This window comes from Bubalus bubalis, chromosome X (assembly GCF_019923935.1).
Source record: "Bubalus bubalis isolate 160015118507 breed Murrah chromosome X, NDDB_SH_1, whole genome shotgun sequence".
In the NCBI taxonomy this organism is placed as follows: domain Eukaryota; kingdom Metazoa; phylum Chordata; class Mammalia; order Artiodactyla; family Bovidae; genus Bubalus; species Bubalus bubalis.
In genome coordinates this window covers 37,252,550-37,269,877 of record NC_059181.1, presented here as the reverse complement: position 1 = coordinate 37,269,877, position 17,328 = coordinate 37,252,550, and the positions used below count along the sequence as shown (strand labels likewise).

General features: G+C 43.3%; 1 non-coding gene across 1 annotated transcript; it reads right to left on the bottom strand.

The window, feature by feature from the left end:
* Positions 1–7,175: 7,175 nt before the first annotated feature.
* TRNAS-GGA lies at positions 7,176–7,248 on the bottom strand. The gene has a single exon. It is a non-coding gene; the product is annotated as a tRNA-Ser (tRNA).
* Positions 7,249–17,328: the final 10,080 nt, after the last annotated feature.

Genomic DNA, 17,328 nt, shown 5'->3' with positions numbered 1-17,328 from the left:
TGATTCCATTTATATAATATTTTGAAACAAACGTTTAAAAAATGGCTAACAGTGACTACCCTGGTGGTCCAGTGGTTAAGAACCCACCATCCAATGCAGTGGTTAAAGTGAAAGTTAAAGTGTTAGTCACATCAGTCGTGTCCGACTCTGCAACCACATGGACTGTAGCCCACCAGGCTCCTCTGTCCATGGAATTCTCCAAGCAAGAATACTGCAGTAGGTCGCCATTCCCTCTCTCCAGGGCATCTTCCTAACCCAGGGATCAAACCCTGGTCTCCTGCATTGCAGGCAGATTCTTTACCATCTGAGCCACCAGGAAAGCCCCCCATTGCAGGGGACTCGGGTTCAGTCCCTGGTTGGGCAACTAAGCCCCAAAACCCCAGCTACTGATTACACTCTCTCCAGAGCCCATTCTCTACAACTACAAAAAGCCTGTGCCACAATGAAGACCCAATGTAGCCAAAATTTTAAAAAATAATAAAAATAAAAATGTCATACAGATTAGTGGGTGCCAGAGGTTAGACATAGTGGAGGGGGAAAAGGAAATGGGCAGGAGGGAGGTGGGTGTAGTTATAAAAGGCCAACATGAGGAATTCTTGTATTGGGACTGTTCAGTATCTTGGCTGTGGTGGTGGATACACAAACGTACACATTATAAAATTGTGTAGAACTAAATACAAATGAGTATGAGTAAAATTGGGGGAAATCTGAATAAAGTGAGTGAAAAGAAATACTTTCAAGTCAGAAAGAGAAAGACAAATACCATATACTATCACATGTGGAACTTGTCTGGAAAACAGAAATGGACTCAGGGACGTAGAGAACAGACTTCTGTTTGCCAAGGGGGAAGGAGATGGGGGAGGGCTGGATTGGGAGTTTGGGGATACAAACTATTATATGTAGAATGGATCAACAACAAGGTCCTACCGTACAGCACAGGGAACTATATTCAATATCCTGTGATAAACCACAATGGAAAAGAAGATAAAAGAGAATGTATATAAATACTTAACTGGGTCCCTTTGATGTACACCAGAAATTAACACAACATTGTAAATCAACTGCACTTCAATTAAAGAAAGAAATACTTTCTTGTTAATGTTTCTATTAGTTTTCTATTGCTGCTTAAACTCCGTGGTCTGAAAACAACCTGAACTGACTCTCTTACAGTAAGTTTTAGAGGTCAGAGTCCACAATGGTCTTACTGGACTGTGTGCATGCATGCGTAGTTGCTCTGTCGTGCCTGACTCTTTGTGACCCCATGGATTGTAGCCCACCAGTCTCCTCTGTCCGTGGGATTTGCCGGCAAGAATATTGAGTGGGTTGCCATTTCTTCCTCCAGAGGATCTTCCTGACCCAAGGATCAAACCTGTGTCTCCTGCATTGCAGGCAGATGCTTTACCACTGAGCCACCAGGGAAGCCCCTTACTGAGTTAATGTCAAAGTTTAAACAGGCCTGCATTCCTTCTGCAGGTGAGCATCCTTTTTTTTTTTTCCTTGTCTAGTTTCTAGAGGCTATGTACATTTGTTGGTTAATGGTTCCATCTTCAAAACCAGAAGTGTAGCAATTTCAAATCTCTTCTCTTTTCTGACCTCTGCTTCTGTCATCTCCTTTGACTCTGAGGCTCCTGCCTCTATCTTTCCCTTATTAGGACCGTTGTGATTACACTGGGTCCACCCAGGACAACCTCCCCATCCCAAGAGCTTTAATCATATCTGCAAAGTCCTTTTGAAATGTAAAATATTTACATGTTCTGAGGATTGAGAAGTGGATACCTTTGGGCATCATTTTATTTAGTACAACTCCATTATCACATGACACTGCATCTCAGTGATTTAAAAAATATCAGAAAATGACTCAGTATCAGAAAAGAAATAGGGAATATTGAGGACTGTGAGGTGTTTGACAGCACATGCCCCTTCAGATGGAGGCTACACCTCAGCTCCAGTCATTATTAACATTTAGAAACAAGGTTTTGGGGTTCCCTAATCTTCCAGCTTTGCAAGAAATTCAGAAATATGTGTGAAGTCTCTCAATTTCAAAGACTCAGTATTTTTCAACATTGATATTTGGACCTAGTGGTGGCGGGGGATGGGGGTGGGGTGGGTGGGTCTCATAACTAGTATACCTCTTCCATTCCTGAGTTCTGAACAAATTAAGAGACAGAAAAATTAAAACCAAAATATCACCTTTCTGAGAAAGACAAATATGATACCAGTTACATGTGGAATCTAAAATATACAAATAAATTTGTTTACAAGACAGAAGGGAACTTACAGGCACAGAAAACAAACTTATGTTTACCAAAGGGGAAAGAGGGTGAAGGAGGGATAAATCAGGAGTTTGGGATTAGCAGATATAAACTACTATATATAAAATAGATAAACAACAACTTGTCCTACTATACAGCACAGGGAACTCTACTAAATGTCTTGTAACAAACCATAATGGAAAACAATATAAATAATATATAATGCATGGATTTGTATAACTGAATCACTTTGTTCTATAATATACCAGAAATTATCACAATATTGTGAAACAACTATACTTCAGTTTAAAAAAATTATAAAAATTTTAAAAGTGACCTTTTTGTTGGAGAATGGGACTGAGGGGAACTGGTCTTATTAATATTTTAATATTTTGGCTTCCCTCATGGCTCAGACGGTAGCTATGTCTGCAATCCAGGAGACCCAGGTTCAATCCCTGGGTGGGAAAGATTCCCTGGAGAAGGGAATGGCTACCAACTCTAGTATTCTTGCCTGGAGAATCCCATGAACAGAGGAGCATGGAAGGTTAGAGTCCTTGGGAACACAAAAAGCCAGACACAACTGAGTGATTAACACTTTCACACTTTCCAGGGGCTTCCCTGGTCGCGTGGTGGATAAGAATCTGCAGGTCAATGCAGGGGACTCAGGTTCGATCTCTGGTCTGGGAAGATGCCACATGATGCAGAGCAACTAAGCCCATGCACCACAACTTTTGAGCCTGTGCTCTAGAGCCTGGGAACTGCAACTAATGAACCCATGAGCCACAACTACTGAAGCCTGCATGCCCAGAGCCCGTGCTCTGCAACAAGAGAGCCAGCGCAGTGAGAAGCCTGTGCAGCACAGTGAAGAGCAGCCCCTGCTCACTGTAACCAGAGAGAAGCTGGTGTGCGGCAATGATGACCCAGCACAGCCAAAATTTAATAAATACATAAAATATACTGACCCCCAGAATTAGAGGTACCATCCAGTCATAAGCATAAACACTCGCTGTCTGATGAATCAACATAGAGGAAAGGAAGAAGCAGCACTCTACTTTCCAGGTCAGGAATAAGTGAGAGAGTAAAGAAAGAATAGGAATGTTAAGGAAATCAATGATTCTCCACATGGAGAACCATATGAAAGAGAACATGAGTTGGAATTAAGCACTGCTCCCTTAACACTTGGCACTGATTTCGATATATATATAAATATATTTTTAAGCACTGTGTAGCCTAACATTGTACAGGCCAAAGAAAACATGTCTGTGGGTTAATGTGGCCCATGGGTCATTAATTTGTGTCAGTTTCATGGTCTACCAGCCTCTACCTTCCCCTCCCATACTATCCCAGTCTCCTCCACCATTAGGCTGATGCGGCAGGCTCTGTGATTGTTCCACCAGGGGTCAACAGGCAAGGGGAAGGAAACTAAGTCAGCTATTGTCTGGCCTTAAGGCCAATGCAGTATGTCTGGAAGCAGCTATTACTGTTGCAATCATGATAATATGATCTAGAGAGTTACCACAGAACTACTGTTCTATGAATTATCGGTATGCTCTTTTTGGAGGGTACTTCAGCAGCATCTATCAATTTTTTAAGTGTTATGTTCCATGATCACAATTCTTAAGATCTATATCACAGAAATAATAACATAAATGGATAAAAACAAAAAGTTTCCTTGCAATACTGTTTGTAAAAGCTAATTAAAAAAAAAAAAAAGAAGAAGAAAACAACTGAAATGCCGACCAATAGGGGAAGAGAGAAATTATGGGGAAGAAAAGGGAAGTATCACATGTCACTTTATGTATTATGTGGTTAGAAACAATCATACATTACTTTGAAAAACTTATTTTAAATTACACAGTACGTGAATGCACTGTTTTACACCAAGCTTTTCCACATAACAAAAGCTTAAAAGCCCCTTGCTCTCCATCTTGTCCTCTTTTGATCTCCTATCCTGCCATCCACTCCCAAGTGTAATAGGAGCTAATAATTATTGCTATTTTGATGTATATGATTCTGTTTCTTTTCACATTTATATACATATATGCATGTATTATTGTATATAATGCATATTCTTCTGCAGATTGCTCCTTTTAGGCAACAGTATGCCTTTGGGATTTCTTTTTTTTTTTAATGTCAACATATATAGAGTCACCTTGTTGAGTTTAGCTGATATATTGTATCATATAGTATGGACAGGCCATAGTTTATTCCATTTCGTATTGGTGGACATTAAGTGGTTTCCAGTGTTCCACTCTTACAGACAATGCTGGCATGAATACCTTTGCTCAAACCTCCTTGTGTCCATGTGTGAATGCTTCTCAAACACTTTAAAAGTGCAATTATTGGGTTATAAGATGCTGCTGCTGCTGCTGCTAAGTCACTTCAGTCATGTCCAACTCAGTGCAACCCCATAGATGGCAGCCCACCAGGCTCCGCCGTCCTTGGGATTCTCCAGGCAAGAACACTGGAGTGGGCTGCCATTTCCTTCTCCAGTGCATGAAAGTGAAAAGCGAAAGTGAAGTTGCTCAGTCGTGTCCGACTGTTAGCGACTCCATGGATGGCAGCCTACCAGGCTCCTCCACCCATGGGATTTTCCAGGCAAGAGTACTGGAGTGGGTTGCCATTGCCTTCTCTGGGGTTATAAGATGCTGCTGCTGCTGCTGCTGCTGCTGCTGCTGCTAAGTCACTTCAGTCGTGTCCGACTCTGTGCGACCCCAGAGATGGCAGCCCACCAGGCTCCCCTGTCCCTGGGATTCTCCAGGCAAGAACACTGGAGTGGGTTGCCATTTCCTTCTCCAATGCATGAAAGTGAAAAGTGAAAGTGAAGTCGCTCAGTTGTGTCTGACTCCTAGCGACCTCATGGACTGCAGCCTACCAGGCTCCTGTGCCCATGGGATTTTCCAGGCAAGAGTACTGGTTATAAGATGAGTACCTTTTAATTCTTAATAGATTGTATTTCTTTTGTCATTTGTCTTCAGGAGAGAGAACAGAGTTAAGACTCTGGAAAACAGCAAGCACATATATCTGTACATGGGAGAGAATTCCCTCTGCCATGTATAAATATACAACATATACACATATAGCTAAAGAGATGCTGTGCCAGCCCTTAAAAAGATCCATTCTAAAATGGAATTCATTGTGAATTGCAGTATAGCTCCCCCAACAAAGCACAAAAATCATACACACTGGGCCTGCTCTTTTTGTCATGCTCAGGGTATCATACTTGCCCAGCTCTTTATTTATAATTATGTGTATTTGTGTGTGTGTGTGCGTGTGTGCTTCAGAGAACTTGCAGTAGGTTTTCTTCTGGATGACTGTCCTGAACAGCAAGTGTTCAGGACAGCAAGTGCTGTGGAAGTAGGAAGGTAATGTGTAAATGTAAGAAATACAGTGGAGCTTGAATTATCTGGAACTCATGACTGGTAGATCTAGGGAGCCAAGAAGAGAGAAAATCTAAGGATGCCATGGGATTTTGTTTCTCACTGGTTGAGCTGAATAAGGTTTGTTAAAGTATCTAAAATCATATAGAGTGGATTTCCCTGGTATTTCAGTGGTTAAGAATCTGCCTGCCAATGCAAGGGACACGGGTTTGATCCTCGATCCAGGAAGATCCCAGATGCTGCAGGGCAGCTAAGCCCACGCACCATAACTACTGAGGCTGTGCTCTGGAGTCTGTGAGCCGCAACTACTGAAGCCCACATGGCTAGAGACTGTGCTTCACAGGAGAAGCCACTGCAACGAGAGCCCATGCACCCAACGAAGAGCAGCCCCCGCTTGCTGCAACTAGAAAAAAGACTGTGCAGCCACGAAGACTGAGCACAGCCAAAAATAAAATGAGTTACGATTAACATTTTTTAAAAAAAATCACACAGAGCACCACTCACTGGGATCAGCTTCATTAAGGCCTGTAGCCTTGCCTCTCTAGAGTCAGCAATGGCACTTGACTGGGAGAAACAAGCCTCCATTTTAGTTTTGGCTCTAACTCCAGTTGCCTACATGATCTTGAAGTAATCATTTCACCATTCTAAACTGTACTTGATTCATCTATAAAATGAAGAGGGCAGGTTAGGGCCTTTAGTATCACAGAATAAAAAACCCAAGTGAAAAGTGAAGTGAAGTCGCTCAGTCGTGTCCGACTCTTAGCGACCCCATGGACTGCAGCCCACCAGGCTCCTCTGTCCATGGGATTTTCCAGGCAAGAGTACTGGAGTGGGGTGCCATTGCCTTCTCCGCAGCTCCTCTCTGCTGCTGCTAAGTCACTTCAGTCGTGTCCGACTCTGTGCGACCCCATAGACGGCAGCTAAGCAACAGTCTATTCATCTAATATATATTTGATGCTAAATCAACCGTTTGCATCTGTCCAGAAGCTTCTCTGGTACTTTGCCCCTTCATAATATGTTATAGGACTTTACAGAATTAAGATGGGATAAATAGAAAATCCAGCCAAGACTGGCACCAAACAAGGGAGCAGGTTCAAGCAGGAAGTTTGGCTTAAAGCTGGCCATGACCCAGAAGCCAGAAAGACAGGAGAGTGATCAGCGGCTGAGGCCAGTAGCCTTGGCAACACTGGATCATATTCTTCTCCACGTCAGCCTACAGGACATATCTTCTGAGAAAATCCAATTCTACGTATGATATTTACAAACTGCTTGACACTTTCCTTTTAATGGTTCAGGGCAGTGTCAGAGGAGGGGCCTTAGAACTCTGTTCTCTTCTGTTACCATTTTTTCCAGTATCTCCCAAAGGTCGTCCATAGACCACCTACAGTGGGAAGACTGGAAAGTGAAAGAAAGTAAAAGTGAAGTCACTCTGTCGTGACAGACTCTTGCAACCCCATGGACTGTAGCCTACCAGGCTCCTCCCTCCATGGGATTCTCCAGGCAAGAGTACTAGAGTGGGTTGCCATTGCCTTCTCCAGGGGATCTTCCTGACCCAGGTATCGAACCTGGGTCTCCTGCATTCCAGGCAGACGCTTTAACCTCTGAGCCACCAGGGAAGACTGGAAGTGCCAGCTAAAAGGAAAATACCCAGGCTCCCTGCTTGATGTTCTGAATCAGAGGTGGAGAGTGACATGGGGAAGAATTGAAATTCTCCATTTCTAACATTCTCCTCTGGCAATCCATATGCATGTTAGAGAGAACCACTAACTTTGGGAGTCCACTACATTCACGACACAGTTTAAAGATAAGATCTCTAGTTACACAAAATCAAGAATAAGAAATGTGTTGCTTAGGGACTTCCCTGACAGTCCAGTGGTTAAGACTCTGCTTCCACTGCAGGGGGTGCAGGTTCCATTCCTGATTGGGGAACTAGGATCCCAAATGCCACATGGTGTGGCCAAAAAATTTTAAAAAAACTGTAAAAAGGAGCATGTTGCTAGGCAGAAGTAAGATGCAAGCAGTGACGATTTCAAGGGGAATGGAGATGCCTCCAGCAAGGGAGAGTCTGAAGCAGAAAACTTAGGGCTGGCCAGTCTCCCACTCCAGACAAGGGAATGGAGTGACAAGGGCTCATTGTGAAGTCACTGAAACCTAGAGCTGGAGGGGACTTTGAGGTTGCCTTTGTCAACCTCCCAGCCACAAGAGAAATCCTTTCTACAAACACGTTCGGCAGATGGTTATGAGAGGAGGTTGTCCAGGGCCTGGATTAAGGGGTGTGTTTTATATCCAAACCTAGCTGTTGGGGTAATGTATTTCATGAAAACTGGTCCCCTGGGATGCTGGAGTCACGTGAGTAAGGAAGCATGATCAGATTTCGGAAAGGAAAATCACTTAGAGATCTTACTCCCAGGCAAACACACCCATGTGCACGTACTTCTGGTGGGTACAGGCTTTGAGAGCTGCAACCTTTGCTTGACGTCTTTGTTTTGCCTTTTCTTTTTCTTCAAGGCATCTGTCTCCCTGTGCAGTTTAGCTGTGCTGCCACCAGGGGACAGAAGGATGCCATTGATTGTGTCCTGAAGTCTAAGCTCCAAAGTCTGTTCTCCCTGAGATGAAAAACCATGGCTCCCTGCTGCCTTTGATCACTTATCCAAGATGGATATTCAGAGATTTCCAGCTTTTCCCATAAAACATATGTAATTTGTTCATATGGTTAAAATAAGTCAACCTCTAAACCTATCACACTGGAATTCGCATTTCCCAGGCCTCTGAGTATAAGTAGTAGAGACAGGAGGCAGTGACTGATCTGCTTCTTTCACTACCTCTCAGTTGGGTCTCATTTGTACTTCTCAGTGGCCCTTCCAGGCCACCTCTTGCCAAACTCCCAAGACCTACTTTCCTTCTCTAGACTCTTCCATACACAGAACAGTGTAAGGTCAGTAATTTATGCAGTTAGCAGTTACTTAAGTTTTCATCATGTGCCAGACACCCCATTCTGGGCTTTTGGGAAAGAAATGAACAAAACTCTTCCCTCCTGGAGCTTACATTCTAGTGGAGAGACAGACAATAAGCAGGTATGTTCAGAGGGTAGAAAGTACTATAGAGAAGTCATAAGAAGTAAGCAGTAACACTGGGAGGGCGTGACTCAGGGAGGGAGGGGACAGTGTCAAGTCTGCTGTTTTAGACACAACAGTCAGAGCAGACCTCTCTCGTAAAGGTGACATTCCATCTGAGGTCAGAAGGAGATGAGGGAGTGAGTCACACAGAATTGTGACAGAAGGTATCTTCCAGGCAGAAGGAATCATAAGCGTGATGATCCTGAGGTGAAACCAGGCTTGGTATGTTTGAGGGACAAAGTGGCCAGTGTGAGGGACTTCCGTGGAGGTCCAGTGGCTAAGACTCCACCCTCCCAACGTAGGGAGCCTGGGTTCGATCCCAGGCCAGGGAATAGATGCCACATGCCACAACTAAAGATCCTGCATGGCAAATAAATAAATAAATATTAAAACAAGAAAAGGGCCAGTGTGGCTGGAGCTGAGTGAGAAAAAGAGGGAGGTAATGGAAAATAAAACCAAATAGGTGCCAGGGGACTTGATCATATGGGACCATATCTGCGTGAGATGCTGCTGCTCTGAAGTTTCTGAGCAGAGGAGGGAGTGATCCCTGTGGCTCCTGTGTTGAGAGTGAACAGTAGGCGGGCAGGGACAGAAGCCAAGAGCCCCGACAGCAGGGCCACTGTGATAGTGCAGGTGATAGATGACGGCAGCCCAGACTAGGATAGTCAAGGCAGAGGTGACGAGCAGCCATGGAGGTCAGATGCTGGACACGTTCTGAAGGTAGGGTGGACAGGACTTGAAAATGAGCTGCCTGTTCTGTGAGAAAGAGAAAAGTCAGCGGCAGGTGACTGGGTAAGTGGAGGTTCTGGGTAAGCAAATGGAGTCGTTGTGCACTGGAGACGGAAGGCTTGGGGAACGGACAGCAGAGTCAGAAGAAAATGACAGCAGAGTCAGAAGAGGGTGGGGTCCTGGAAAGTCCAGTGAGGAGAGTTTCGCAAGGAGAAGGCTGTGATCAACTCAGTCATGCACTGAGGAGGTGGATGGCAACCCTTTTGGCTGCAGCTATGGTGACAGTCACCGCTTACCTCACAGTGTCACTGATATCATGGACTGTTAGAGACAATTTTCCTTCTTTTTAAAAAAAAAAATATTTATTCATTTATTTTCGGGTTGGCTTCCCTGAAAGCTCAGTTGGTAAAGAAACTGCCTGCAATGCAGGAGACCCTGGTTTGATTCCTGGGTTGGGAAGATCTCCTGGAGAAGGGATAGCCTCTTACTCCAGTGTTCTTGGGCTTCACTTGTGGCTCAGCTGGTAAAGAATCCGCCTGCAATGCAGGAGACCCTGGTTCAATCCCTGGATTGGGAAGAGCCCCTGGAGAAGGGAAAGGCTACCCATTCCAGTATTCTGGCTGAGAATTCCATGGACTGTATAGTTCATGGGGTCGTAAAGAGTCGGATCCAACTGAGTGACTTTCACTTCACTTCATGCCACGTAGCTTTTGGGATCTTAGTTCCCCAAAGAGGGATTGAACCCGTGCCCCTGCAGTGGAAGTGCAGAGTCTTAACTGCTGGATTGCCACAGAAGTCCAGAGACAATTTTCATATCCAGCCTCAATACATGGCTGTTCTCTATGTCTGTTCTCAGTTTTGCACTTCTACGAGTTCTACTAGACAGTAAACAGCTGAATTCTCAATCCTACAGTGGGAGACGAGCAAACACGTCACAAGTCTGTAAGAGGAACATAGATTTCTCGATTCAGGGTGGCTCTTTTCCACCCAGAATGCTGCTTCAGTTAGGTTGACCATCCACAGGACTCCTAGGGCTTCAAGCAACACCAACCCTTTCCACGGCCATTCGCCTCTCACATCCAAGCTCCCCAGATAATCACAGGTACTCCAGGATTCACGGTGGCCCTAGATCTGGTACAAAACCACACTGTATTCTAGGATTATATCTTAAGTATCTTGTCAAAGTAAATGAAATTACTAAAATAGATGCACTTTATTCTCACTCAATTGTTAACTGTTTTTTTAACATCATAACCCAATTTTGCTCTTATATATTGTCACTAATTAAACTTCTGGATTTGAAAGCAGAATTCTCTTCCAAGGACTCCTCTGGGGGTCCAGTGGTTAAGAACCCGCTGGCCAATGCAGAGACATAAGTTCGATGCTGTAGAGCAGCTAAGCCTGCATGCCACAACTACTGAAGCTTGTGTGCTCCATAACAAGAGAAGCCTGCACACGGCAACCAAGAGTAGCCCCTGCTCGCTGCAACTAGAGAAAGCCTGTGTGTAGCAATGAAGACCCAGCATAGCCAAAATATATAAATAAATACATTTAAAAAAGAATTCTTCCAAGATCATCTTTTGAATTTAAACTGCCCCCCTTCATCCCAGTGAACGTCAGTCTCTTCATCCGTTTACCTTGATCCTTCATCACTATTCTATGAAGAAACAGCATGAAGGGTAGTAGCTAAGTTTGGTGGGAGACAAACCAATCAGACTGAAATCCTAACTGCCTTGTTTCTTAGATATCTTTATGTCTCAATTTCCTTCTCTGAAAAGCAGGAATAATTGCGAGGATTGAATGAAATGAAGCATATAGCACCTGTAGCACACAGGAGCAAGAAGATGGAGCCTGACCAGCCTGGGTCCACATAGGACAATGTTGAACAGAGTCTCCAGTCACCCCCAGCCAACATGCAATGGTCATGTAGTATAGCAAGAGGTAAACTTTTAGTGCTTTAAGCTGTTGAGACATGGGTGTTGTTTGTTACTTCAGCAGAGTCTAATACTAACTACTGACATAGAAATTGAGATAGAAAGTAGGGCATAGCATAAGCAAACCTAAAATAAATGAGTTTGACATAGCAATCAAAGTGTTAAAATGTTGTTCGCAGTCCCTTGGGAAGAAAATCCTGTATCTATTAAACCTGTAGATCTAGGAGGGAAAGTTGGAAAACAATGCTGGCAATGAGCTCCTGGCTGCTAACTGAGAATTGACTGGCTTGCAGGTAGAAATGACAGTAACTCCTGGGTATCAACCAACATACCTGGACTTTGAGCTTAATACTGTGACAGGAAGGAAGAACCCTGGGGTTGTCAGCCTTAGGCAAAGGTTGAGTGTATTTTGTACACAAAAAGGACCATGAAATAGTCATGTTCTTCACAAGTACCCAGTATGACTTGTAGGCATATGGCAGGATGGCACTTTCCAGCCCACCCAATATTAGGTATAATGTTGTTTGTTGTATTGTTTAGTCACTCAGTGGTGTCCGGCTCTTTGTGACACTGTGTACTATAGGCCCCCAGGCCCCTCTGTGCATGGGATTCTCCAGGTAAGAATACTGGAGTGGGTTGCCATTCCCTTCTCCAGGGGGTCTTCCTGGCCCAGGGATCAAACTTGGGTCTCCTGCACTGGCAGGTGGATTCTTTACCATCTGAGCCACAGGGGAAGCCCTCATAATATCAATATTATTAGGTACAAAATCAAGAAGTAAAGAAGTGAAGCCAAAGAAGTAAACACAGTCCCTTTTAAGTCATGTTACAAAGTCAGGGCTCTAAAGCCTTGAAAAGTTTTCAAAAGAGGAAAGATGTAAGATGGGCTGACCAGAATTATGTTTCCCACCAAAACTTAGAATAGGCTGTTTTATAAACAAAATCTATGCATGAATCTGATCATGTGAAATCTGATCAAAATATCCAAAAAATAACACAACACAGCATAACACAACATGGAATAAAAGTGAGAACAGCCTTTCACCAACCCCAAGCCCCTCTTACTTCCTCAGATTAACATAGCAAGATTTTGGTGCACATAATTTCAAACCTGTTTATACATGCCTAACTCTTTTGTGATTTGTCTACAAGCATACCTCAGAGATCTTTCAGTTCTAGACCACCTCAATAAAGTGAATATCTCAATAAAGGTAGTCACACACATTTTGGGGTTTCCCAGTGCATATAGGCAGAGAAGGCAATGGCACCCCACTGCAGTATTCTTGCCTGGAAAATCCCATGGATGGAGGAGCCTGCAAGGCTGCAGTCCATGGGGTCGCTAAGAGTTGGACATGACTGAGTGACTTCACTTTCACTTTTCACTTTCATGCATTGGAGAAGGAAATGGCAACCCACTCCAGTGTTCTTGCCTGGAGAATCCCAGGGACGGCGGAGCCTGGTGGGCTGCCGTCTACGGGGTTGCACAGAGTCGGACACAACTGAAGTGACTTAGCGGCAGCAGCAGTGCATATAGGAGTTTTCTTTACATTATATGATAGTCTAATATATGTGCAAATAGCATTATGTCTAAGAAAACAACGTACATACCTTCATTAAAAATAATGCTGTTGGAAAAATGGTGCCGATAGACTTGCTCCACACAGGGTTGCCACAAACCTTCAATATGTAAAAAAATACAGTATCTGTAAAGCACAATAAAAGAAAATGCAATAAAATGATGTAGGCTTATAATAATTCTGAAATCAGAAAACCAATAAACATTTACATTATTATGACATTATGATATTGTGATAATAGAGATCATTCAGTTAAGTTCAGTCACTCAGTCATGTCCGACTTTTTGTGACCCCATGGACTGCAGCACACCAGGCTTCCCTGTCCATCACCAACTCCCAGAGCTTACTCAAACTCATGTCCATTGAGTCGGTGACACCATCTAACCATCTTATCCTCTGTCATCCCCTTCTCCTCCCACCTTCAATCTTTCCCAGCAACAGGGTCTTTTCAAATGAGTCAATTCTTCATAGCAGGTGGCCAAAATATTGGAGTTTCAACTTCAACATCAGTCCTTCCAATGAATATTCAGGACTAATTTCCTTTATCTCTAATTTTCTTGAAGAGATCTCTAGTCTTTCCCATTCTGTTGTTTTTCTCTATTTCTTTGCGTTGATTGCTGAGGAAGGCTTTTTCTTCTTGCTATTCTTTGGAACTCTGCATTCATATGCTTATATCTTTCCTTTTCTCCTTTGCTTTTCGCTTCTCTTCTTTTCAAAGCTATTTGTAAGGCCTCCTCAGACAGCCATTTTGCTTTTTTGCATTTCTTTTCCATGGGGATGGTCTTGATCACTGCCTCCTGTACAATGTCACAAAACTCCTTCCATAGTTCATCAGGGACTCTATCTATCAGATCTAGTCCCTTAAATCTATTTTTCACTTCCACTGTATAACAGAGCAGAAGATATTAACAGGAGGCGGCAAGAATACACAGAAAGAACTGTACAAAAAAGATCTTCATGACCAAGATAATCATGATGGTGTGATCACTCACCTAGAGCCAGACATCCTGGAATGTGAAGTGAAGTGGGCCTTAGAAAGTATCACTACGAACAAAGCTAGTGGAGGTGATGGAATTCCAGTTGAGCTATTTCAAATCCTGAAAGATGATGCTGTGAAAGTGCTGCACTCAATATGCCAGCAAATTTGGAAAACTCAACAGTGGCCACAGGACTGGAAAAGGTCAGTTTTCATTCCAATCCCAAAGAAAGGCAATGCCAAAGAATGCTCAAACTACCGCACAATTGCACTCATCTCACACGATAGTAAAGTAATGCTCAAAATTCTCTAAGCCAGGCTTGAGCAATACGTGAACCATGAACTTCCAGATGTTCAAGCTGGTTTTAGAAAAGGCAGAGGAACCAGAGATAAAATTGTCAACATCCGCTGGATCATGGAAAAAGAAATAGAGTTCCAGAAAAACATCTATTTCTGCTTTATTGACTATGCCAAAGCCTTTGGCTGTGTGGATCACAATAAACTGTGGAAAATTCTGAAAGAGATGGGAATACCAGACCACCTGACCTGCCTCTTGAGAAACCTCTATGCAGGTCAGGAAGCAACAGTTAGAACTGGACATGGAACAACAGACTGGTTCCAAATAGGAAAAGGAGTTCGTCAAGGCTGTATATTGTCACCCTGCTTATTTAACTTATATGAAGAGTACATCATGAGAAACTCTGGGCTGGAAGAAGCACAAGCTGGAATCAAGATTGCCGGGAGAAATATCAATAACCTCAGAGATGCAGATGATACCACCTTTATGGCAGAAAGTGAAGAGGAACTAAAAAGCCTCTTGATGAAAGTGAAAGAGGAGAGTGAAAAAGTTGACTTAAAGCTCAACATTCAGAAAACGAAGATCAGGGCATCTGGTCCCATCACTTCATGGGAAATAGATGGGGAAACAGTGGAAACAGTGTCAGACTTTATTTTGGGGGGCTCCAAAATCACTGCAGATGGTGACTACAGCCATGAAATTAAAAGACGCTTACTCCTTGGAAGAAAAGGTATGACCAACCTAGATAGCATATTGAAAAGCAGAGACATTACTTTGCCAACAAAGGTCCATCTAGTCAAGGCTATGGTTTTTCCAGTGGTCATGTATGGATGTGAGAGTTGGACGGTGAAGAAAGCTGAGCGCTGAAGAACTGATGCTTTTGAACTGTGGTGTTGGAGAAGACTCTTGAGAGTCCCTTGGACTGCAAGGAGATCCAATCAGTCCATTCTGAAGGAGATCAGCCCTGGGATTTCTTTGGAGGGAATGATGCTAAAGCTGAAACTCCAGTACTTTGGCCACCTCATGCCAAGAGTTGACTCATTGGAAAAGACTGATGCTGGGAAGGACTGGGGGCAGGAGGAGAAGGGCACGACAGAGGATGAGATGGCTGGATGGCATCACTGACTCGATGGACATGAGTCTGAGTGAACTCTGGGAGTTGGTGATGGACAGGGAGCCCTGGCGTGCTGCGATTCATGGGGTCGCAAAGAGTCAGACACGACTGAGCGACTGAACTGAACTGAACTGAATTTCCTTTAGGATGGGCTGGTTGGATTTCCTTGCAGTCTAAGGGACTCTCAAGAGTCTCCTCCAACACCACAGTTCAAAAACATGAGTTCTGCACTCAGCTTTCTTTATAGTCTAACTCTCACATCCGTATATGACTACTGGAAAAACCAAACCTTTGACTAGATGGACCTTTGTTGGCAAAGTAATGTCTCTGCTTTTTTTAAAATTTTATTTATTTTAATTGTAGGCTAACTACTTTACAATATTGTATTGGTTTTGCCATACATCAACATGAATCTGCCACGGGTGTACATGTGTTCCCCATCCTGAACCCCCCTCCCACCTCCCTCCCTGTACCATCCCTCTGGGTCATCCCACTGTACCAGCCCATGCTGTCTAGGTTGGTCATAGCCTTTCTTCCAAGGAGCAAGCATCTTTTAATTTCATGGCTGCAGTCACCATCTGCAGTGATTTTGGAGCCCAAGAAAATAAACTCTCTCACTGTTTCCATTGTTTCCCCATCTATTTGCCATGAAGTAATGTGACCAGATGCCATGATCTTAGTCTTCTGAATGTTGAGTTTTAAGCCAACTTTTTCACTCTCCTCTTTCACTTTCATCAAGAGGCTTTTTAGTTCTTCTTTGCATTCTGCCATAAGTGTGGTGTCATCTGCATCTCTGAGGTTATTGATATTTCTCCCAGCAATCTTGATTTCAGCTTGTGCTTCATCCAGTCCAGCATTTCTCATGATGTACTCTGCATATAAGTTAAATAAGCAGAGTGACAATATACAGCCTTGACGTACTCTTTTCCAAATTTGGAACCAGTCTGTTGTTCCATGTCCAGTTCTAAGAGTTGCTTCTTGATCTGCATACAGATTTCTAAAGAGGCAGGTCAGGTAGTCTGGTATTCCCATCTCTTTAAGAATTTTCCATAGTTTGTTGTGATCTACACAGTCAAAGGCTTTGGTGTAGTCAATAAAGCAGAAATAGATGTTTTTCAGGATCTCTCTTGCTTTTTTGATGATCCAACAGATGTTGGCAATTTGATCTCTGGTTCCTCAGCCTTTTCTAAATCCAGCTTGAACATCTGGAAATTCACGGTTCATGTACTGTTGAAACCTGGCTTGGAGAATTTTGAGCATTACTTTGCTAGCGTGAAAGATGAGTGCAATTGTGCAGTAGTTTGAGCATTCTTTGGCATTGCCTTCTTTGGGATTGGAATGAAAACTGACCTTTTCCAGTCCTGTGGCCACTGCTGAGTTTTCCAAATTTGCTGACATATTGAGTGCAGCACTTTTATAGCATCATCTTTTAGGATTTGAAATCGCTCAACTGGAATTCCATCACCTCCACTAGCTTTGTTCATAGTGATGCTTCCTAAGGACCACTTGACTTCACATTCCATGATGTCTGGCTCTAGGTGAGTGATCACACCATCGTGGTTATCTGGGTCATGAAGATCTTTTTTGTATACTTCTGTGTATTCTTGCCACCTCTTCTGTTAGGTCCATACCATTTCTGTCCTTTATTGTGCCCATCTTTGAATGAAATGTTCCCTTGGTATCTCTAATTTTCTTGAAGAGATCTCTAGTCTTTCTAGTTCTATTGTTTTCCTCTATTTCTTTGTACTGATCACTGAGGAAGGCTTTCTTATCTCTCCTTGATATTCTTTGGAACCCTGCATTCAAATGGGTATATCTTTCCTTTTCTCCTTTGCCTTTTGCTTCTCTTCTTCTCACAGCTATTTGTAAGGTCTCCTCAGACAACCATTTTGTCTTTTTGCATTTCTTTTTCTTAAGGATGGTCTTGATCCCTGTCTCCTGTACAATGTCATGAA